The sequence below is a fragment of the Brassica oleracea genome, chromosome C6 (assembly GCF_000695525.1).
Source record: "Brassica oleracea var. oleracea cultivar TO1000 chromosome C6, BOL, whole genome shotgun sequence".
Taxonomy (NCBI): Eukaryota; Viridiplantae; Streptophyta; class Magnoliopsida; order Brassicales; family Brassicaceae; genus Brassica; species Brassica oleracea.
This window is the reverse complement of record NC_027753.1, coordinates 20,956,880-20,982,609: the sequence shown is the minus strand read 5'-3', so window position 1 is coordinate 20,982,609 and position 25,730 is coordinate 20,956,880. Positions and strand designations below refer to the sequence as shown.

The following is a 25,730-nucleotide window of genomic DNA, read 5'->3' as shown; positions in this document are numbered from 1 at the left end:
TGTAAAGCCTTAAGCCAGTGGAGGCGACAACACAATTTGAATTCAGCACAACAAGTGGAGGATCTTTAAGAGAAGGTCGAGGGTTTATACTCGAATGATGATGTTACGACTGAGGAAATAGCAGCAGCTGTAAAGGAATTATCTGATGCTCTTAAGGCAGATGAGATGTTTTGAAAACAAAAAAGTCGAGTATTTTGGGTAAAAGAAGGCGACATAAATACAAAGTTTTTCCACGCTTTGACAAAGCAACGAAGAGCAAGTAATAGAATTACTCACTTGAGGGATGCAACTGGGAATGTTGTTGAGGATGAGGAAGGACTGGTAGCCATTGCTACTAGTTATCTTAGGAAAATATTTGAATCATCTAACCTAGAAGATATAGTGGATGCGCTGTCTGAGGTATCAACTACAATCACTGAGACAATAAATGATGATCTTACAGCCCCAGTCACTGAGTGGGAGGTGAAATTGGCTCTCTTTTCTATGGACCCAGATAAGGCTCCAAGACCAAATGGTATGACGGTTATTTTCTATCATAAATTCTAGAATATCGTAAAGGAGGATTTAACTCATATTGTTAATCAATTCCTTTTTGAGAGATCAATGGTGAATAGTCTTATTGACACTAATATCTTCTTAATCCCAAAGATAACCAAGCCAATAAAAATGTCTCATTTCCGGCCCATTAGCTTGTGCAATGTTAGTTATAAGTTAATATCCAAGGTCTTATGCCATAGATTAAAATCGAATCTCAGAAACCTAGTCAACCTTTGTTGTTGGACGACAGATCTCAGATAATATTATGATTGCTCAAGAGATGTTCCATGCACTGCGGACGAAACCAAGTGGACAAAATAAAAGGAGTAAAACTTATGATAGGATGGAGTTGTCATTCATCGAAGCAGTTATGAGAAAAATGGAATTTTTCGGAAACTTGGAGTGACTCGATTATGCATTGCATCACGTCGGTTAAGTACAAGGTACTTATGTCTAGTTTCTTTCTCCTGGTGGAGATATGTGAAAATCTCGCAAGTGACATTGCACAATTATTATGGAGCTCAAATCCACAAAAGAGAGGAATTCACTGGGTAAAATGGGAAAAACTCTGCGTACCGTAAGAAGAGGGCGGGATTGGTTTCAGGTGAATCCATGAGTTTAATTTGGCTTTATTAACAAAAAAATTATGGCGACTTATCCAAGACCCTGATTCCCTAGTGGCTCGAGTTTTGAGGGGAAGATACTACATGATGAGTTCGCCTTTGCGATTAAGCTTTGTAAACAACCCATCATATGTGTGGACTAGTATTTCAGCGGCATGAAAACTATTGCTATTGAGGATTAGACAGAAAATTCATTTTGGATATGAGGTAAATGTATGGGAAGACCCTTGGATCCCTACCACACTAGCTAGGCCTACTAGACCTTCTGTCTGTTTTGTATTCGAAAATGCGAGTAAGTGACCTTATTACTGGATCAAAGGAATGGGATGTTGGATTACTAGAGAATTATGTTGTCCCTGATGACATACATCTTATACGGAGTTTGGCCATAAGCTCAACTCATCGCCGTGATACCTTTTGTTGGGATTGCACAAATAACGGCCAATACACGGTTAAATCTAGTTATTGTGTAGCACAAAATCTGAGGAAGAAGATACTGGAACCCAGTATTACCAAACTTCAAGCCTTTTCTTGGAAAGTAAAGGCACCTCCGAAAATATGCCGTCTTATATGGCAATTGATAACATGACAAGTGGCAGTAACGAGAAACCTGAACCATCGTAATATGAGATGAGACAATTATTGTCAAAGATGTGGCGAATCAGAAGAAGATGTTACTCATGCCATATTCGAATGTCCTCTATCTCTGCAAGTATGGTCTCTATCAGCGACACCATCTAGTCCTAATATCTTCTTGCTACCAAGTATTTATGCCAACATGGATTACCTTTTCTGGAGGAAGAATAGCATCATAGAACCAGATTTAGACATGGATCCTCATCCCTAGATAATTTGGTATATTTGGAAGGCTTGAAACAATAAACTCTTTAGAAGAATGGACATGGATCCCTAGGAGCTAGTCAGATACGCGGAAAGTGAATGCCAAGCCTGGTTTAACGCAAATGAAATGATAACACCCATTCTACAAGAGAAAATTATGGAAGAATCCCAAGCCATAAGTTTGGATAATTTTTGTATGGTGGATCATGGACCTCCACGGCACAATTCAGTGGTTGTGATTGGGTTTGGATGGATAGTTTAGGGAAGATTTAACTTATGAGGATGCAAAACTTAAGACGGCGAGAGACCGCTTTACATTCAGAAGTGGAAGTATTACGATGGGAGATGGAGAGTATCTACAACATTCGTTATGTCAGAACTTTGGGACGGATTGTAAATATCTGATCGCGTTGATAAAGAAGCCTTACGCATGGCCAATTTTAGCGTATTCTCCCATACCTAGCTTCAACGTATGCGTTCCACATCAATGATTCATCAAGGCTCATTCAATACTTAACATCAATTCCCTCCACCTTCGCATTTTATATATCCCTCAGTTTTTGCTTCTCCCCTTAATCAAATCACCGTAACCAAATTAAGGGAGAGAATTAATCAGTGGCAACCACAACGCCAAATCAATCGGCAAGGCACCGATGGCTTTTTCAGTGACATAGCTCCTGGCTTGTGAGAGGAGGAGCTGCGCTTTTGGGTTATACATTTATGTGAATCACGTAACACAGCCGGAGGCTTACTCTAATCGGTCTGGTGTTGCTCTTCATCCATGAACAGGTACAAGAACAACTTCCTTTCCATAATTGTCTTATATTAGCAGATTCAAAATTGTTGTTGAATTCCAAGTTTTTAGAAAGAGAGGATATTGTTGTTGGTAGAGAAGGACAGAGACAGAAATCAAGGCTTCTACAAATAAAATCGGGGCTGTTCTCCTCCCAATGTTCACTTCAAACAAATTCCGATGGGAAACACAAACACATTCCCGGGATAAAGAACCTTCGAGTACAGTCTGTTGTTGTCTTTGTTTGAAAGAAAACCTACTACGAGTGTTCCTTCAAGAAGGACGAGGATCTCCGTGGCTCGTGGGTGCGTGTGTGGCGGCTTATGACATTGACCTCCTGGGGCAAAGTCAATACGGATAAGAGAGACTCCGAGGGTGTTGAATCCGGGGATTTTGTAGACGTTAACGTTGGAGCCGACGCTGTTCATGTTGACACCGGCAATGTTTATTCCGGAAGTTAGAAAATCCTCTGCCTTGTCGCATTAGCGATGATATGTATATGTTGGTTATTGACAGTATTATGTATGTAGGCTTTTTGTTACTGTTCTGACTAATTTATATGAACTACAAACATAATTAACTTTCTTTTATGTAGTTCATAACTGCTTTTGTTATACTACATGCATGCAGTTGGACTGAGCATGTATCGAATTATTAGGAAACCCTGAATTAATTTCACAGTATAATAACACTCAAAACTAGTTAATGTATTTTAGGTTCAAGAGCCATCACTTTATTATTAACTAGGTGAAGACCCGTGCCTAGCACTGGGTGAGACTGCTCTAAATAAATAATAACATTATATAAATGTACATGAAATATATTTTGTAACATGAAATCTAATGCGTTTTTGGTTGGTGACAACCATAGCAATTGTTTTTGGTTAAAAAGGAGTAATGGTTGAAGTACAAGCTTATAAGTATATATAGTATGTACCAAGCAATCCGAAAATGAATGACATAGAAGATATAATTTTTTAGTGTAAGACAACTTAGAATATGCCTAACATCAATATACAAAATCAGTTTTGAATTACATTTATAAGAAGCACCAATTTAGAAGATTTCACTAACTTACTATGTTAAACATGTATAAAATGATATAAAGAGTTATTGTTTACATTTGATAAGAAGCACCAATAAAAGAGTTTGATGAGTTTGATGCTATGGTGAACAACAAACAAAATGACAAAAAAAATTTACCCCAACAATATGTATATAATTCGTAACAACACTTATCATGTATCAGTCTACTAAATGTGCAGCATTATCATTCATAACTGTTCTTTTGGAATATAATATCAATAAATCACTTCGATTGAAGTAAATCAGGGTCGTTAAGATTTTAGTGAAATGAGTAAAAACACATAGAAGTTTTGAGATAATTTCCTTTAGATTAGTTTGTTTGCGTGTTGTTGTTGATCTCATTTTTGGGTTCATTAAATAAATAAAATATTATTTAAAAATAAGTTTTGAGAGTATTAAATTTTTTGAAATAAGTAGTGGAGAATTATATTAACCTTTTTGTTTCATAAAGAACATTGATCTAGACTTCCTTTCTTAGAAAACTTATGCCAAAACTAAATGGATGTAACTGTAAAAATAAAAATAAAAATCTAAGATTCTTACGATGGGATGCCATAACCAAATAACCAAACAATGTTCCAGAGCCAGAGAAAAAAAATCTGCACTTAAGAACTCATTTAAAGATTAGGCTGTTATGAGAAAATAAGAACCAAACCATGTTCCTTTAGTGCCGTCATCTTCCTTCTCTTCAAGTCTCTTCTCCAAAAACCACCATGAATACGCAGGTGGATCAAATCGATCCAACCAAAACCCTCCTTAATGTAAACATGATCAACGTCAACAAACTCACCTCCACCAACTACATGACTTGGAATCTCCAAGTTTGCTCTGCTTGACGGCTACGACCTTGCTGGATACGTCGATGGATCCACACCAGCGCCAGACGAAACAATCACCGTCGATGATCAAACGTCGGTGAATCCAGAATTCACAAAGTGGAGGCGTCAAGATCGCTTTATATACAATGGCCTCATTGGCACTCTATCCCCATCAATTCAATTGCTTGTCACCAACACCAAGACCTCCCATGAAGTCTGAAAATCTCTCAGCTCAACCTATGCAACCCCAAGCCGCGGCCATATTCAGCAGCTTCGTCTTCAACTTAAGAACTTCACTAATGGAGATAAGAGCATCGATGAGTATATGAGAGGCCTGACAAGTCGCTTTGATCGACTCGCATCGCTCGGCAAACCTCTGGATAATGAAGACAAGATTGAGTATGTGATTGACAAGAATGTATAGTTAATGGCTACCCTACATACATTGTATATATAAACTCTCCTTGTACTTGTAAAGAGATATATGAAATACAATTCTATCAGCTTGATTCCTAACTAAAACTTACATCAAAGACGAAACCACGCGAGGAAGATTGGAGAAGCAATCAACTCGAGACTGTGAGAAAGTGGTGCAGAAGAAGAACAGAGTCATTGTTGGGGTCGAAAACGGTTACGACGAAGTTAACGTCCAAATCCTCGCAGAATACAAGTATGTCTTTCCGCAACAAATCATGCTCGGTCAAGAAAACGTCGCAACGTATGTTCCCGAGATAAAGCTTCGTTCGAATTCTATTTAGATCAAACATAAGCCATCGGAAACATACCCAGACCAGCTACGGATAGGTTCAAGTATGACGATCAGAACACGGACGAACCAAGCTCGGTCATTACGCAACTACCGCACATGCATGCTGTCGGGTAGGAGCGTCTGTCCCGCTCGGTCGCTACGTAGCAACCGAGTACTTCCGAAACGTCGATATGACCCTAGTCCATGCATTCTCGTCTACCCTTCGATGCTATCTCCCGAAGACCGTAGCGAACCCATTTCATGTTTCCCGCCATTCAAAGTCATCGATCAAACTTTACGATAAAAACCGCATAAAGTTCATTTTTATCAAAGAAACCGTAATAAACGTTTCGAGTCAAAAGACGGCCCAAAGAGACCTAAGACATGACTCGAAGTCCACTAACGATTTCTTAACCAAACAGCCCATAAGCCGTATGGTGGTTTATGCTTGGTTCACAGGGAAATATAAATGTCAAGTTTCCGCGGATAAACGTGAAGTTTTCGAAAATAATCACGAAGATCAGGAAAAATGGATCTATGACGGCTTAAGGGCAGAAGAGAAAAAGCGTAAATCGACCTAGGAGCCAGTATATAAGGAGTCCTAGGCGAGAGGCATGGGGAGAGACTTTTTTCACAGCAAACTTAGCATTTAGTGCAATTAGGCAACTTTCCGTTTTTGTTATTTCGAGCCGCCACTCAATTAGGTTTAGCTGTCTTAGGGTTTTTAGAACTAGGAATCTCGCTGACAGCTCTCGAGCCCAGTCTTATACCTTGTTGTAAACGCTCATACGCAAATTCGGAATAAGACTTCTCTTTGCACTCTTTTTACGATTTCTTATATTTTATCGTTGTTATCTCGTGTTCTGATTGCTTGGCGTGTGGTATTAGCAGATATCCGGGACCGCTGGGAAATTAGAGTTTTTCTAGTTTCCAAATTTAAACAGAAATTGACAGTGCGAATCTCGGTTCCCACAGTTTGGCGCTAGAAGGAGGGGGGTGGTACGGATCAATCTAACTCTCAAATACATCATGCTCAACCAGACATGTCAACTGACGACGCGGATAACGTGCAGACTCCTCTTAACGGAAGCAGTGGCACTGATCTCCACACTCCCGCAGCGGACGTATCCGCAGCCAACGAACCAGCCAACGCCGCGGCGCTCGAGGAGTTTAAAAAGATGTTTCCCACCTACGAAAAAAGGTCAGAAGAACAGGACAGGCTCGTGAGCACCTTGACCAAACAGGTTGAAAACTTAATGGCAAGGACCAGAGCAATCCGTCCCCGCGGAACCACTAAAGTCCGCGGGAAAAGACTCGACTTCGCCACCCCACTCGATAGGCCTGGAGCCGCGCGGGAACAACCTCCGGGTCAAAACCCTAGCAAAAAATCTCCCGACGAAAAGGGGAGCCCTGAAAGTCCTCTGCCTCCCGCGAAAGATACGGAGGATAACGAAGTCGAGCATGTCGACCTGGATCCTAGTGATGCCTCCAACGATACCGATGAGGACATCGACAGACATCCAAGAAGGACCAGAAGCCGATCTGCTCGGGAAAGCTCTCCGTTCGACAAACGGATGACGGAAGAGGAGGAAGTCCTCTATTGGAACGAACAAGAAGAGCTGGCTAAAAATCAAACCGATCTCACTCGCAGTAAACGCCGATAGGCTCGGAAATCTGCTGGCGAGACGTCGGATATCCGCGATTTTCGCGACTATATCACCAAGACTGCGGCAGAAGTAAGAGCCGTGAAATCTCAAATCCTTCACGCTACCAGCGCTACACCCGAGATCGACAGGCTGCTGGAAGGGGCTCGGAAGACCCCCTTCACCACTCGCATCTCAGATATGAGGGTATCCGATCCGGGAAAAATCAAAGTACCGAAGTATGATGGTACGACCGATCCGAAAGCGCACCTTCAGGCTTTCCACATCACGATGGGAAGAACGAGACTGAAGGACGGCAAAAAAGACGCCGGCTACTGCCGCCTGTTCATCGAGAATCTGGAAGGAGCAGCCCTCGAATGGTTCGCGCACCTTCAGGCTTTCCACATCCGACAGCTCGCATCGGAATTTCTCAAGCAATACTCTATGTTCATAGATAGAGAAACTTCCGTTGTCGATCTCTGGAGTCTGTCCCAGAGGGAAGACGAACCACTCTGCGAGTTCATCAGCCGATTCAAGTTGGTAATGTCCAGGGTCAGCGGGATAAGCGACAAGGTGGAACAAGGTTGCTATTGATGCGCTCAGAAAGACGCTCTGGTACAAGTCGAAACTCAGAAAATGGATAACCCTCGACAAACCGCGGACGATCCAGGACGCCCTCCACAAGGCGACGGACTACATCATAATTGAGGAAGAAACAAAACTCTTATCGCAAAAACATAAGTCGGGAAGACCATCCTCGAAAGATGTAGATCCAAAAACGAAGAAGAAGAACTCTCGTAACGACAAGTATGTCCATCACGAGGGGGAAGATCTCCAAATAGCGCACAATTACGCGATCAGTTCGGACCAGGGCCAAACCATGGGTAATACGTGGACTCGCAATCAAGGATATGATGAAAACACCTTCTGCGAGTTCCACCAGTCTCGAGGACACTCCACGACTAACAGCAAAGTCTTGGGAGCAAGGCTGGCCGCGAAACTACTAGCTGGAGAGCTCTCAGAAGTGACCAACGTGAAAGATCTCTTCCTCGAGACTGATCGCCCCCCGAAGACGGACAGAAATCCGCCCGCGGAGAAATCACCTCAAAGAAACCAATCCGGGGATAAACGCGGCAGAAGGCCGGCCGACAAGGGGAACGATAACAATCGTTGCAGAGTCAACATGATCATTGGAGGATCGCAGTTCTGCAACGATACGGTTTTGGCCATCAAGGTTTACCAGCGGAAGGCGGAGTCGAGCGCAAACTGGCCTACATGGTCTCGTACCCGAGATGGTCAAAATTGCTCAATCACCTTCACAAAGTAGGAAGCTGGCGGGATCGACCAACCTCACTGCGATCCGCTCGTCATAGATCTCGCATACGAGATCTGGAAGTCGGAAGAGTACTCATTGACACGGGAAGCACGGTCAATGTAATCTTCCGCGACACTCTCAATCGGATGAGCATCGAACTTGGAGAAATAACTCCAACGCCGAAACCGCTCACGGGTTTTTCAGGAGAAGTATCGATGACCCTCGGGTCAATGCAGCTGCCAGGCATGGCCAAGGAGATCACGAAAATCGTCGAATTCGCGGTGGTCGATCATCCTGCCATCTACAACGTGATCATGGGAACCCCATGGATCAACGCCATGCAAACCGTTCCATCGACATACCACCTAGTTCAGTTTAAACAAAGAACCTAATAACTAAACTAGCAATGACACACTCGATTTCAAGCAGACGGAACATATTAGAAATAAGTTATACTTATCCGAGGTACTAAGCCGTGTACGAGAAGTTCGGGAATAGACCCTCACCTTAGCCATATGGAAAAGTGGTATCTATGAACTCCAGCTGCTAATAAACTCTAAATATGAAATCAGGGCAAAATTCTGAGTCATAACACCCTTCGAACGGTCAAAAACGGGTGCCTACGGAAAAGTCAACATGCTGGTCAAATGTCAACAGGGTCAACTCTGATCCAAGCCGGTCAACCCTTGACCAAATTGAAATTGAATTGAACCAACCGGTTTTCCTTAACCGGGTTCAATTTCAATTGGACCATCCGGTTTACTTTAACCAAAATTAATTAATTAATTAATTAATTAATTTAAATAACCGGTTTAACCTAACCAAATTTCAATTGATTTCAACCGACATGTTTAACCTAACCAACCCTAAATCAATTTAAACCGGACAAACCAGTCAAACCACCGGTTGACTGAGTCACCGAGTTACCAGCGAGTCACCGGCGGTGACGGCGGAGGGCGGCAACGGCTTACCAGAATGTTCACCTGCGGCGACGGCGAATGATAGTGGTGGCCAGCAGCGGCGAATGATAGTGGTGGCCGGCAGCGGCGCACCGGCGGAGACGATTTCCAGCGGCCCACGCGCGTGGACGACACACTCGTGGACGTCGAAACTTGAGGGGGCACGTACAGCTTCGTCTGAGCTCCGATTGCGGTGTGGTTGGTGTCTACGACTTCGTCTCGACGAGAGGAACATCATAGTGGCCTTGCATGTACAAAATTCTCAAGGGTTAAGAAGTTATGGGTGATTTATTAAACGGACCCGAAACTGAAACTTAATGCATGTGGTTTCCGACATTACCTTGGGCGGTTAACGGCGGTGGCGGTTCGACACAGTCACGGCGTGAGGCGGCTCCGAAAAACTCCGGTGGTGGCTTAGGCTCTACATTTCTCCCATTAACTCTTTCTCTCTAAACTTTTATTGATGATTTTGGTGAAGAAAACAAAATAGAAAGGTGAGTTTTTATAAAAAATGCCATGGGCTTCTCGGAATGGGTTTGGGTTTGGGCCTCGACGGGCTGCAGATGGGCTGGGTAATGGGTCATGACAGTTGTATTCTCATTTCCATAAATTTGTATAATGCCGTACATCTATTGTTTAACATATGGGAATTTATTATGTGTTTCATTCAATTCAAATCATGCATAAAGGTTATATTGTTCTCCTGCTATAGCTCAATCGCCTCTTAAAATTTAGTCATCTTAATTTTCAATGTATGTTTCTCAGTAAAAAGATATCTTCTTAAAGTAATCATTGATCATGGTTTTACTGCAGAATATACACATTCGCTCACAATAATCTTGTTCCCACATTATCACAATTTGAAGGAAAATGTTCATTTCATGATTCTCATCATCATCGACATATTTGGCAATGGAATTTTCCTCAAACATATCTTCATCATCTTTATCGTAACTAGGGTGTTGAATAATGTGTACATGATAAGGTTTCACACACACACATATAAGATATATATCTTTTTTAAAGTCTGACAGCTTTTTGATGCATCATCATCGATCGGGTTTTAGAGGGATTTCACCGTTGATTGTGAATCGTGATTGAGTTCTTCTTTATATGCTGTTTTGCATTTTCATCGGGGGGTTTTATTAGACTTGAGTTTTTTCACTTTATTTTAAATTTTCCTTGTTTGTAGATTTAATTATGTTAAATTTTATCTAAAACTATTTAGAACTTATCAAAATGATTACTAATTTGAAAGTTACATTAAACATATATACAAGTTAGTATTGAAAATTTAAATATGATAGATCTTGTATAAAATTATTTAGAACTTATCCAAAAAATTCCTAATTCATATAGGAAACTTATCTCCAATGGTTAGATAGTATACCCAAAAGATAGTATACCTAATCTGTCACATATTGGATATACTATCTTTTGTTTTTTGATCAAATATTGGGTATACTATCTAACTATTGGAGATAAGTTTCCTTTATGAATTAGGAATCTTTTGGATAAATTCTAACTAGTATAATATAATATATATCACAATTCATATATAAATAATACACGTTTACCAATGAAACAATCACTTTCTATACAGAAGAAAAATCCTCAAAGACATGGAGAACACAAAAATGGTCATATTGGTAGCGATGATGCTAATGATTGGAAACCATCTTACTGTATTGGTGTACGCGGATAATCCAATACGCGTGCAGCATGCTATTTTAAATGTAATGAACTGTGTCTTATTGATCCACGTTATCTTCTAAACTCAGAAAAATGTGCCAAAAAATGTGTTAAGGAATGTCATCTAACTGGTTATGTAAAACAAGACACAATCAACCAAATTGACTATTTCTGCCAAGTGGGTTGTGTTAATCATCGTTGTGCTCTTACTGAAAATCAGAGTAAGTATATCCTTACTTTTATTCTAGCTGATAATGAATTGATTTATATATTCTTATGCGATATTATGATTCTCCATTAATATTATTATTATTATTATTATATATATCTTTAATGTTTTTGTGGTTGTGTGTTATGGACAGATATGGAGAAAGATGCGGTCTGTGTGAATTCATGTTCAGAAATTTGTAATAAAAAGAACTAAAAGCGATAGAATATGTTATATTAATAACAATTTAATGTTTAATGAAGATAGTATGAATCAAATCAATTTAATATACAATTCAAAGTCTGTTTTTAAAAATCGCGTGTTTTCTATATATTAAAATATGGCTCGTAACTCGCAGTAACTGTGTCAATTAACAAAAGTAACTTTCAAGTGTATCACGAAACACTTGATTTTAGAATAATATGGTTTGCTAGAACTGGATATATATGATGGCTCAAGCAAATATCATCTCCTTCCTTTTTTTAATCAAAAGCAAATATCATCTTAGATTTCGTGTTGTCCACTTCTCCGGATTTCTTGATGTTGTGATGCTTCCGGCTTAGATCAGATCTAGACGGGTGTATTCAACTGGAAAGTTTAGGTGATTTGTATTAAAATGGTAAATTCATTGTTATTCAAACATAAACTTTAGATTGAATACATTCCCCTTAGTCTAGTGTGTTCTCATGCCCTTTTTAATATTGTAATCAAAGTCTTATAGCTTTTTTATACAGCACATTTTTTACATCGATCACATTTTAATTTAAAGGGATTTCATCAAGATCAAGTTTATTCTTTATCTGTCATTTGTGTTTTTATCTTGGATTTTGATTCAGCTTCGGGTTTTTGCACTTTACTTTAGATTTCCTTCTTTAGCAGATTTTCAATAGTAGCTTTATATACATGTTCAATGTGACTAAGTATGTAAGGCAAATAATTAATTTTAAGGTTTCATATCTAAACGATCATTTCATAATTGAGTGAAAGACCTGACAATCAGTGGAAGAAAAATGAACATACACTGATGGAAAATAAATCAATGAAAACGGAAAAACAAAGAATATCTACATTTAATTCGATAGAAGTTGCTTTCATAGATGGAAATTTTTCCGGTGAAGGATCTTCCTCCAGTTTACCTGCTTTAATGTATATTCAGAGCCGGGCCTGAGAATTCTTGGCCCTTAAGCAAAAAAATCCCCTGTTGAAGAATCAAACTCGCAATCTCGATTTACATAGGTGAACACATAACCACATATGCTACTGAATATTTCACTTCAATAATTGGCCTCCTAAATATATAAACTAAATCTAAACTAGAAGCACATGCTTGGTGTGTTTATAGTCGAGCTCGGCCTTGTGTACATGTGATAAGTAATCGATTGGATAGCTACAAGGAAATGGGAAAAGAGCATACAAATAAGTTTTTGAAGTGGCTAGCCGTGAAGCGTTTGATATCACAAGAGACAGTTAGTCATAGTTCATCGGAATTTAGGCTATGTTGGAGTTCTGCGATGGCCATTCGTTGGCGACACTCCTCCTTCAAATCACTGAGCTATGCATGTTAGATGGGTGTCTATCTTACATTTTCTATGTTTTAATACGTTTTGGGTTTTATAATAGAACTAACGAGGAGTTAACCAATCGATCAAGACTATACGATCACCTGGTAAGAGTTTTAAGATTCATGGGTTTGATTTCCATTGGGAGGGTTCTACTTTCCTATGAAAAAATAATTTGACACTGGTTTCGATTTCATCTTAGGAAGGTGTACGAATTTTCATATTCAGAACTTCTTAATCCTTCAAAAGAAAAATAATAAGAAACATTCTAGAACATATATATTAAAAATAAGTATGTGCTTTGAAACCTTGTACTAGCTAATCTAATCGGTTTTAACGAAATTATAGCTCCCTACCAAATAAACTAGACACTACAAAATTTGCACTAAATTCCAAAGAAGTTTTTATTGGCTTTAATGGTTTTAGCTAGGTGAAAGAGATAATATATTTTTTTTAAGAAATACTAGATTTTGATTTACGCTTTCATAACGTGAAACTATATTTTGGTTTACAAAATTTTGTTTAGTAAAATGTATTATATGTATAATTTATGTATTTTTAAGTTTCATAAATAATTTATATTTAATTATTTACAAATAATATAATTACATTTATTTATTTACTTGCTTTTACATCAAAAAGCTATTATATTGCTCAAACTAGAAATGGTCTGGAAATCCAGACCGGAATAGAATAGCCAAGAAAAACTAAACTATGATGAAAGGTATCAGCTATCCTGGCTAAACCATCTGCTGTCCGATTCTGCTCTCTTGGTATATGGAAATCTTGAAGTCGGAAAATCTTCTCTGAAGCAATGCTACCTCTCCTAGCTCCGTGGAGAAACTCGGTCATGCTTTCGGATCCTGAATCATCGATATAATATCCTTGCAGTCTGACCCAAAATATTAGCTATTTGTGTATTGAAGCATGGTGTCAATTGCCCAAATTAATGCCTCAAGTTCTGAGTACAAAGAAGACATACGATTTTTTTTGTTTTTCAACCTAAGAGAGTAGTTCATTTTCTGATCCATCCATCCATACCCAACCATATTCATTGTAGTGTGCCTCGGAATATATTTAGCAACCATATCCATTGTACCCAACCATATCCATTGAAGCAATGCTACCTCTCCTAGCTCCGTGGAGAAACTCGGCCATGCTTTCGGATCCTGAATCATCGATATAATATCCTTGCAGTCTTACCCAAAATGTTAGGAATTTGTGTATTAAAGCATGGTGTCAATTGTCAATTTTCTAAATTAACGCCTCAAGTTCTGAGTGCAAAGAAGACATACGATTTTCTTTGTTTTTCAACCTAAGAGAGTAGTTCATTTCCTGATCCATCCATCCATACCCAACCATATCCATTGTAGTGTGCCTCGGAATATATTTACATTTATATTAGTGACTAATTCATACTATAATATAAAATTATAATATTATAGTATTCATGAAATAGGCTTTCTAAGTTTAGTATGTATTGTACTGATTTATAATACATTGTCTTTACAAAATAAAATATGTTAATATATAATTTTTCAATACTTTACAGTAAAATCAAAAGTTCTATAAAATAATTATATGAAAATTAAATAAAACAGCCATTTAGCATATACATACTTAAGAGGCCTCTTAGCATGTTAGTTAATCCACATTCATAGTTCCTTTATGTTATCTTGTAATCTTGTTAAAAATATCTTTGAAACATCATGTATGTAAGCGGCTATCACAAATTTTCATTCAAATGCTGAAAACATCTAAAACTCCTAATTTCATCTTATTTTCATCCAAGTTGGAACTTGGTTCACCTGAACACTGTTAAACATCACTTGAGATAGCACAGCAGATAACTTTTTCTTTGGATCACTTTTTATCATGCTCGACATCATTACTTAAATCAATGATTATTGCATTTACCTCATAATTTATTTAGTTTTATAAAGTAATTTCCATTATTATAGTGATCATGTTTTCCTCTACATATAGAAGTTCTCAGACTTGTTTCATCTTACTTCCATATGATTATGAAAGATTTCTTTACCAAATCTTTGTTGCAAGAAGATGAGACATGGGTTGCTCAAAAAAAAAAAAAAAAAAAAAGAGATGAGACACGGATGATTGAAAAGATGATTTGAAGAAACTATGTACCTGTCATTTTCTTGGTTACATGGTCGTTTGTAGAAAGAAGAGCTACAAAATAGAGAATACAATTAATCTAAACTACAACTTTTGCCTTTTGTGTCAGTATGTTTAGCATGACCAACATCTTCTCGATTAACCATAGGCTTAGTTAACTTGAACAAAAAAGAAAGTACGTAACCCCAAATATGATTGGGTATTGCCACTTCATCTTACCCACTGAAAATTTTGAGAGTGTGAAAGTAATACCCAAAATCGAATCAAAGGCTCCGAACAAATCTTCCAGTCTGTAGCTTCACGAAACTGGTGAGCTGGAGATAACAAAAGAGGTAGAATCCAACCACGTAGCCATTCCACCATGATGTTCCTCTATGTATGTAGGCAGCTGCACAAAACCAACCAAGACTAACATAATGCAGGCATACTTACAAATCGTGTAGATATATGCATGTATCGATTTTCTTCTATAGAAATCTTAAAATCCACAAGTCGAAGAACCAGGGGAAAGCTTCTCCAGCCATAAGGTATGCTATTCTGATACTCACAATGACAAATTTGGTACTGTTATTATGCATATCGACATATCGTTCATCATCAACATGCACGAGAAAAACGACAGACACCAAAAGCTAATGAGAGGAGGGCAATTTTGTCCGACACAAGCCACAAGGCCTGCTACTCAGAGCTGCAACCCACATCACCAGAAATATCTCAACACCATCCAGAGCAGATCGCAAACGATTCATTGCTAGAAAACTAAAAATAGGTAGAGAGAGTGATGATAACACGTCTTTACCACCTTAATTGTTTTGTTTTAGTTTTCACACACCATTTATTCATATTTTAAATTTTCGCGTCATTCTTTTAACTTTTCTTTGGTATCAAACTTGTGGTGGAATCGAAATATTCCCTTCTTCAAACTTATTATTAATGATAATCATAATTAGAAGAAAACCTTCCTTCGAGAAACCTAACACATCCAGCTGAAACGCTTTAGCTAAAACAACCATCATAATCAAAGGCTTTGAATCCAAAACTGCGTCTGCGATGGTGATCGCACCAGGGTCTTGGCTTCCAAGACCAGCAAACGCCACCGCGTTCATCCTCCCAATTTTCACTTCAAAATGATCATTACGATGGGAAACACAAACACATCCACGGGATAAAGAATCTTCAAGTACCGTCTGCTGTTGTCTTGGTTCGATGACACAAACCCTACTAAGAGTGTTCCTTCAAGAGGGACGAGGATCTCCATGGCTCGTGGGTGCGTGCGTGGCGGGTTATGAAATTGACCTCCTGGGGCAAAGTCAATAAGGACAAGAGCAGGGGTGGATCTACTTAGGGTAAGTATGGGGCAGTTGCCCCCCATGAAATTTAAAACTTTCCTTTAAATGATGAGTATATATTTCCGTTCCCCGTTGAAAATACTTTCTGCCCCTCCCCTCCTAACAAAGTATGTTCTCAAAGCTCAGTTCAAAATCTCCATTATTTCCATTTTTAAGAAGGCCATTTATTATATTTCTGTTAGCATTATTATGTTTTCATATTTGATTTACGAACATTAAATCATTGTTTCCGCTTTATATAAATAAAATCAATTATTTTTTTTGAACTTAAGAAAATCAACTTTTTGCTTAAAAATAAGTAGTTTTATAACAGCAAATAAATATATATTTACTTAATAAGTTATAATAACCATCAATTTTCTTTACTTTATCGAAATATATGCAATGACAATAAAATATACTCCCTCTGTTCCTAAATATAAGATTTTTTAGGTAAAACACACTTATTAATAATGTTACTTTTTATCTAAAAAGTATCATTAAATTTTTAAATTAAAAACTATTCAACCAATTACAAAATAGAACTATTAAATTTGATTGGTTACACAGTTTTTGATAAACTTAAAGCTACCTAGAAATATGAGAACATCCTATATATTGGAATATAAAAACTATTCTATACATCCTATATTTAAGAACAGAGGGAGTATTATTTTCATTTTAGTTTTTCATGTATAATTATTAATCCAGTATGACCGAGAAAGAAAATACTATTTAGGAAAAAAGTTGTATGATCCTAATATATGTACTTGTATTTGTCATATCATGAAAAACATGATTTTCTGTATTTATAATTTCTTTATTTTTAATTTTTTAATTTACTTATATAAGAAATTTTTAGTTTTACATACAATGGATAATACACTTATAAAGTTGATAGGAAATATATTTATAAGATATTTAATACAAATTTTATTAATGATTATTAATTGTTTGCCCCGGGTGAACTTTTCGGTAAATCCGCCGGTGGACAAGAGAGACTCCGAGGGTGCTGAATGCGAGGATTTTGTCGACGTTAACATTGGTAACGTTGGAGCCGACGCGGTTCATGGTGACACCGACAATATAGTGTAACGTCCATGTCCCAAGGATCTTACTAAAAACCATAACCTTTCTCTTTTCGTCCAACAACTTTTATTAAACTCAAATAGTACTACATAAATCCCAACTCAAGCATAAAAGCCAAAATATCAAACGAGAGTATTAAATGAAATATGAAACTAAGTCTTGAAAGATAAGGAAAACCCAAAACACTAGCACCATACAAACTCCTACTCCTGCTCCAAGAGAGGGGTGAGTATGGTTTACTCGGTAAGAATGGGTTCCATGAACCCACGAACTCAGCTCAGGAAAAGCAAGCAATCAACATAGTCATAAGCTAATAAGTTATATTATGTAGCAAGCAACCTAGACGTAAGGACCTAAGGCGGTCCCACCTCGTGTCGGCCTAACCCGGGGTACCTTTAGTTAGGCTACTGTCCCCAGCTTACTAAATGACTATCCGAGTTGCAGCTCGTTGGCCCACCGGCTCTGTCTGCTACCCCGGTCTTAATAGTCATAATTATGCCACGACTCGGCATTAACTCGATCTTATGGCGCCCTAGACACTGATCCGTCCATTCACGGTCACTGTCCTTTCATGGCCCTGTTTTACTTCTATTCTGTCCTCACGCGGTCACCGCATTACACGGTCTTTTCTTATTTCTATCCCGCCATTGCGTGGTCACCAAATTTACACGGCCTTTTCTTATCACTTACTGTGGGTGCCTCTTGTTAGGCCACTGTTCCACGGTCACTCCTACACTAGACATACATCCGTTCACGGTGTTCCAAACAGGACATCATTCAATTCATTAACTCATACTCATTCTCATTTTCATACTCATACTCATTCTCATCACTTTAACATCAGTTCATTATCATCCTAGCATGTCTAGGTGCTTCATCACATCCACACAAATCGTACATCTCATACAACCGAGATCTAGCACACATCACATTGTCCACACACACAAGATCTAGATCCGATTAACAAAGGACTACGTCATGATGGATTACTCAACATGAGACAAGTTCACAGCCGGATCCTCACCTTAGATTGTTGTTGTTGCAGATCTGGATCTAGCAACGAGAAGGGAAGGTTACCACTCCGGATCTGATTCTCAAAGGGTTCACAAAAGAGGGAGAACTGTTTAGGTTTCAGATCTGTCATTCCTAATGACACAAAAGGCTAGGGTTCTAGGTTTACCTTATGGATCTGATCAAAAAGGTTACAAGAAACAGGATCAAGCAGGCGGCGGCTCGGGACTGGCGGCTCGGACTTCGTGTGCAGCGATCAGCTGTCGTCGGTGGGGGGAGGTGACGGCGGGGTTCTGTTCGGACAGGGCTTCGCTTGTTGTCTCTCTTGTGAGTTGGACCTAAAAGGCAGTCCTTTTTATAAGGGATAGGAGGGGTTAGGTCTAGGGTTTCTTCTTCTTGGACCTCCAGCATCTGAGTTTCATTTTGGACCGGGCCCGGGATGTTACATCCGAAAGTTAAAAAATAACGTGCCTTGTTGCATTATCAATGATATGTATATGTCGTTTATTGACAATATTAGGGGCCTGGACCCCGCACCAGCACGGGGTTGTTTACGTTTTCTATTTGAGTGACCGGTGTTTGTGAAGTTGTAGTTAAAATTCTGGAGATGGTTAGATTAGATTTTCTTGAATATATGTTTGATGCCGCGTTATGAAATGGGAGGTTAATTGTATATAAATATAGTAATGGATTGTGTAAGTTGTTCAAAAAAAAAAAAAAATTGTGTACTGTTTTCACTTTTGTGCATGTTGGAATCGCAGCTTCCGATTATTTTTCTGTTGATGTTTTTTTGTGCTAAATTTGCGTAGTATCATCCGAGGACCAAACGCTTGAATTTACTGAATTTTTAAATGTTTTTTGTTTAAGGATTTAATATTGGATAAGATAAATTTAATATTTTATTGGACCGGAATGGGCCTGGAAATTTTGTTTTTTTTTTTAAAGTACATTGCAGATTTTTAAAATTGAAGGGGAAGAACGACATTGGTCCCAACAGCATACTTCGATGGGAAACGGAAGTTACGGAACAGTAGATTTTTGGGTCATATTGAGGCTTTGCGTTGTGCCATAAACATTTCCTAATCAAGCTGACGTGCTTGTGTGAGTTTTTTGTTATTTTCTGGGAGTAAGACATATATAGAGTGAGGTATTAGAAAAACAGCAAAGAATTGCTCACCTAGATAGTGTAAAGTATTTTTGTATTAGTTGGGGTCTATATAGTATTTCAAGATTAGATAACAGTTCGTATATTGCTTCTCGTTGCAACAGATGGTAGCTGGTGAAGGTGTACGGTGTATCAGTTAGTTACCATATTCTGCTGCATTCAGTTAACAACATTCTCAATATGCAAATAACCGTCAACGCTGCCTTTATTATTTTCTTTTAAAAAGTTACTCTTTCTCCTGGGGGAGGAAGTGTGCAGAAAATGGAAGACAGAACCAAAATCCAAAATATTGCAATTTTAAAAGACATGATAGCTAAATGGGGTTGACGGTTTGATCGACTTGAAACGATCACTTACAGGGACGTTTTCGGTTTTTTTCTGTCTCCAGAGCCGGGAGGATTTCCTTCATCAACTCCAACTGGTAACTTCGCCGCATCAACTGTATTGCTGGCACAGGCTGGTGCTTCTCCAACTTCCCAGCCCATGACTGTACTTGGTTGCTGCTGCTACTCTGAGACATTGTTGTACATGTGTTAGTTTAAATTAGTAAGAAGTGAAAGTGTTGGAAAAATAAAATCAATCCACCTCTGCCTGAGTTCTAAAGAAGCTATCGTCACTTATTGCAGAGACGGTGAAAGCACTGTAGTTAAGGGTAAAATTGTATGGAGTGACACGGATATGGAAAACAAAATCCTTGTCAGCTAGCTCTTCAAGGCATCGTGAGAGTTACTACCCTCCAGCGCCACTCATATGTCGTAGGTTTGAGGTTTGAGAGGCATTCAGAAGGAGCATAAGATCTTTATAAACGGAGGGGAAATGGAGAGTAGTAGCATAAACATACCTCCTGAAGAGCCAGTATAGGTGTATCTTTTTTGGCGAGCTTTGTCATCTACACGTCGAAGACTACAAACATGGCACTATCGTTGCCATCGTCAACCGGTAGTTCAACACGGAACCTGGATAAAGAGGATGCTCAAGGTGGACGTATAATGTAAATTAGGGTGTGCCTTTAGAGATGGGTTCAAAGCGTGAGTGTTACCTGCTCAGTAGAGTTGGAGACGAACGTGTTTTGTTCTCCAATTGACACAAGTTCTTTCTTTTTGATTCCTTCCATGATATCAACAAACGGGAATATGAGTTCAATCCAATGTAGTTTGCTGCTGCTACCCTGAGACATTGTTGTACATGTGTTATTTTAAATTAGTAAAAATTTGCCAAATATTAACAGAATTTAAATATGATTTCAATCTAAGACATTTTGAAATGTTACCTGCTTGTAAACTCTTTGATGACAGAAATGTTGATGTCGAAGTAAAATTAGGTGGCTGGCGTGGAGTTCAAATAGAAGTTCCCTGCAGAAGTAAGAGTGTTTCCTAGACTATGTTATAAACTAAAATATATGTGTGCAAAGTACAAGTACTGCCTTGATATTTTTTTCCTGGATTGACAATCTTGAGCATGGTTATTACTTATTAGAGTAACCGTTGTAAACATATAGTACTTAAAAATATATGACCGTACCTCCATATATTTTTGGATTGACAGTCGTTACCACCATGACAGACTGGGTCTTATCGCCTGTATTTAGGAGACCCCTAAACGTTGCTACACTGTCGTACTGGTTTGAGAATATAAACAATTATTTCAAATAAGGAGGAAATGGAGTTGAGCATTACAAATAAATATCTTTTACATATTTGTGCATCGTGCAACTTCAAACCTATCAACTTTGACGATAGATCTGTCAAGTAAAGATGGACGGTAGTGATTGTTGTGCCCAGCTAGGATGAAACCTTGGGTAACAGAATCCTGCATAAGAAGAGGAAAAGTTAAATCAAACTTGATTTTGAAAAATGATAACACAGTGATGGAATATATGATTCGTGATCTAGTAAAGATTACGATACCTTTACAGGATAGAGGGTTCTAGGTTTTAGAGGGAAGATAGCTTAGAGAGCTTGTGTGTTAAGCTTGATTGCAGCCCCAACCCTCTCGTATATATAGGGTTCTCTGTCTTCTTTGGTTTTGATATGCATCAAGCCGTGAGGGAGATGGAGAGTTCGTGGGAGTTATGGACTTTAATGGGAACTGAAAATGCCTTGCATATGGTAGGAGAGGTAAGTTCGGCGGAGGATGCAAAACAGAAGGATATGAAGAGAAACGGAAGGTAGAAGGTGCGAGGAAGATTGACTTTTAATCTAACAACGGCGGAGACTGATGGTGACCCGTCGAAGATGAAGAATACTTCAGACCTAATCGACCTAACCTTAAACGGATTTGGTTTAGTTTAGGCTTCAGACACAACACATTTAAAAAAAAAAACCATAACACAACACAAACTCTACCCATAACACAACACATTTAAAAAAAAAAAAGAGGTGAGGCCCACTTACCTTCTGACGTGGCGGCTCATGAATGAGGCAAATCATTATATTATAGATTATGTACGCATACTTTGTTACTGTTCTTACTAATTTATATGTACTGCAAACATAATTAACATATCTTTTATGTAGTTCGTAATTGCTTTTGTGACTGAGCATGTATCAACTTATTAGGAGAACCTGGATTAGTTTCACGGTAAAAAAAACCTGAATTAATTTCACAGCATATTAAGTTATTAACACTTAAACCAATGTATTTTAGTAGGGGTTACCGGTTGTTGTATTTTAAATGATTTGAATGATTCATAAATTCTGTATTAAAAACATGTGTTATTGGTTTAATGATTCATAAATTTTGTATCAAATCAAGTGTTATTCAATCGTACGGATTTACTAATATATTTGATTTTATAATAGATTTGAATAGATTTGTTTGGATATTTTAGTTTAAAATACAAAGACTCAAATCCGAGGAAAAACCTCCGGATTTATATATTTTACTTGGATTTATAAATACTATATGAATTTCTAAATCAATCAAAATATATAAACCAATAACACTATTTACACATAAAACATAAATAATAAACATGTATTTTAATATTTAAATTATTTAAAAACATATATTTAATTTTTTCAAACATGTATTTTAATAGTTTATATTAATTTAGAAAAGATTATTTTATATTATTTATTATCTAAAATTTAATAAAATATTTCATATAACTTTTATTTGGCATAGAGCATCAAAATATCTTGGCACGGCTCTGATCATCGTCATGGTATATGTATAATATCCAGTAAATAACTAATGGAAAAAGGAAACACAGAACCAAAATCTAAAATCATCGCACATTGTTATGTCTTTGTTTCTGGGTTGAAACAAACTGATCTTATCTTACCTAATGATGATCACACAAAAGCATAATATTACAAAAGTGTTATAAAACTAAATTGCATTTTTCAAATAACATTTGGTTCCATGTCAAAGATATGAATTAAATAATTCCTTATATATTAATTGAAGATTTTTTAAAACGATGTAACCTCAACTTTGTACTAATTAAATTTTAGACTTGCTGATGTGTCAATCTATTAAGTATTTTTTGGCTGATGTGGCAGCATTAAAAAGAATTAAGCTAATGCTCTAAATGTTAACTAAGGAAATGAGTAGGAATAATGATTTTTTTATCATTCTTTGCAATTTACACTATTTACAAGAAATATTTGTTACCTATGATTCTCTTACATTCCTTAATATTTAAGGAATAATAGATTATAACTATTTTTTATCAAATTAGGAGAAGAATAGTTTTTCCGCTTATTTTATTCATCTTCATTCATTTTCTTCTTATTCTTCGTATTTATTTATGGTTACCACGTAGAGTCTCTTAAACTAATATTATTAATCTCTAAGAATGTAAAATAACGGACTGAATAATGGACGAATTAATATAGTGGTTCTTTCTTAGTCTACTACGTTTTGTTGAAAAACTTAACAGCTACTAAAAAAAGAGATTATATAGGCCATGTCGATAAACAAAGGTTCTTGATCAATGTTCATAGCAAGTTGTCTATGTTTTTATAGGGGATGTGATTCAGTCGTGTATCTATGAAAAAGAGTTGTTTAAAATATGGTATTGGCCATGTGAGAACATTAAACCATTGTTTCTGTTTTATATAAATAAAATCAATTGTTTTTGTCTTTGTTTATTTGAACTTAAGAAAATCAACTTTTTGCTTAAAAATAAGTAGTTTTATAACAGCAAATAAATATATATCTCTATATCTATAATATTATTTAAGAAGTTACTTTTCTATGTGTCGCTCTTACATTGATTTTTAGAATTGTTAATTACAATGATAACCTTAATGAATTAAGTTAATTATTATAATGATATTATTAAATTTTTTATTCAACTTTTTATTTCTTAATATTTGTTTCCAAATCACCTTATTCTGAAAAGGCAATATCATTCATATAAACATATAGCTTTTTATAAATTTAATAAAAACAAATTTAAATTTATACAAATCAAAATGGAACTTAATAGAAAAGGCAATATTTTAATTAAATATAAATATATATCAATTTTTATATTTAAAGTATGTAGTTTAATAAAAACGAATTTATTTTATATAAATAAAAAGGAATAGACGATAAAAATATATCAAAATTTTACATTTAAAACCTATAATAACAATTCAAAATATCATATATAATTTCCGTTAATAAAAATTATTTTTATTTCCTTTTTTCTTGATAAAATTTAAATAAACTTTTAAACTAACTTTTCGTTTTTGCACTAACTAAATTTTTAGCTTAAATTTCCTTTTTAAAATAGCACATAAATAATAAAATTAAATATTTACAAAATGCAAAGATAGATTATATATAAAAAAATTATTTTTCTTTTTATTTGTCCAAAAATCATAAACAAAAAAAATAAATATCTATATATTTATAAAATATAGACATATATTTTATTGAAATACATATATAAAACCTTACATAAATATATATATATATATATATATATATATATATATATATATCAACCAAAGGAAAAGCTAAAAAAATGTAATTAACAATATTATTCTTATTTTAGTCTAATTATAACAATAAAATATGATATAACCCAATACCAAAATACAAATAGAAAAATCAATCAAAATATGAACAATAAAATCAACCAATTATTATGAATTATATATTATATATAAATTTCTATATGTTTAATAATTTTAAAAATATTACAAATTATGTTTGTTAATGTATATCTGATTTAATATTTATTTTTTTCAAAATTTTAAAACAACGTATATCAAACTATACAAAATTTTATAAAATATATTTACAAATACAAGAGGATAAACTGAACTACCTACTAATAAACCAATTTTAACTTGATTAAAACAAAAAAAAAAAACCATCATCAATTTAAAATAATAGATGAAGATCAACATACCGTAACGAATAGTTAAATTAATACAAAACATTATATTTCAAATCACATATCTGATTAAGATGAGAACATAAAGATACTTAATACAATTTTTATCATACAAAAAAAATAAAAAATTACTTAAAACCTATAAATATACAAAACCAAATATTTTCAATACCATAATTTATCTTTTTTAAAATTTTATTCTCGTGCATGAGCAAGGAAAAATTGCCTAGTTTACTTAATAACACTACAAGAAAAAAACGGTATTCTGACGGACATTCCGACGGAAAATGAAATCCTCAGAATATCCCGAGGAATTTCCGAGGAAACACAAAATTTGGTTTCCTCGGAATTTCCTCGGAATATACCGACGGAATTCCGAGGAAATATCAATCCGTCGGAATAATCCGAGGAAATTCCGAGAAAATATGTGTTCCTCGGAAAAAACCGATGAATTCCGAGGAAATATTATAGCAGTTGGAGAGCCGTTTGGGGATTTTACAAAATTCCGAGGAAATTCCGATGAACTAGCCGTTGGCGTCGGAATTCCGTCGGAATTTCCTCGGTCTGTCGGCAGGATTTAAACTATAAATACAAGCACTCCTCTTCCTCTTCATTCACTCCATATCTTCATCCTCCCTCTTACTCTATTTACACACGAATTTGATTCATAAAAAATATGTCTTCTTCAAATTATTTTCGTTCTTGGATCGATCGACCTCATTTGGATCCGAACACGAGATTGCTTACGGAAGAATACCAACGAGGTATAACCGAATTCATGGGGTTAGTTCACCGACAACCGGAAGAAAAAACAGGTATGTTAAGATGTTCTTGCTCTAATTG

At 36.5% G+C, this 25,730-nt stretch overlaps 1 long non-coding RNA gene and 1 pseudogene across 2 annotated transcripts; both read right to left on the bottom strand.

The window, feature by feature from the left end:
• Positions 1–15,886: 15,886 nt before the first annotated feature.
• Positions 15,887–17,412, bottom strand: LOC106297699 (annotated as a pseudogene).
• A 2,288-nt stretch (positions 17,413–19,700) lies between these two features.
• On the bottom strand, positions 19,701–21,860 carry LOC106299031. Of its 2 annotated transcripts, none has more exons than XR_001261651.1 (7): positions 21,457–21,860; positions 21,243–21,358; positions 21,071–21,167; positions 20,820–20,901; positions 20,589–20,717; positions 20,135–20,505; positions 19,701–20,060 (listed from the first exon to the last, which is right to left on the bottom strand). It is a non-coding gene; the product is annotated as an uncharacterized LOC106299031 (long non-coding RNA). The 2 variants fall into 2 exon arrangements; XR_001261650.1 differs by having other exon boundaries at positions 19,703–20,060; positions 21,270–21,358.
• Between the last annotated feature and the right edge of the window lie 3,870 nt (positions 21,861–25,730).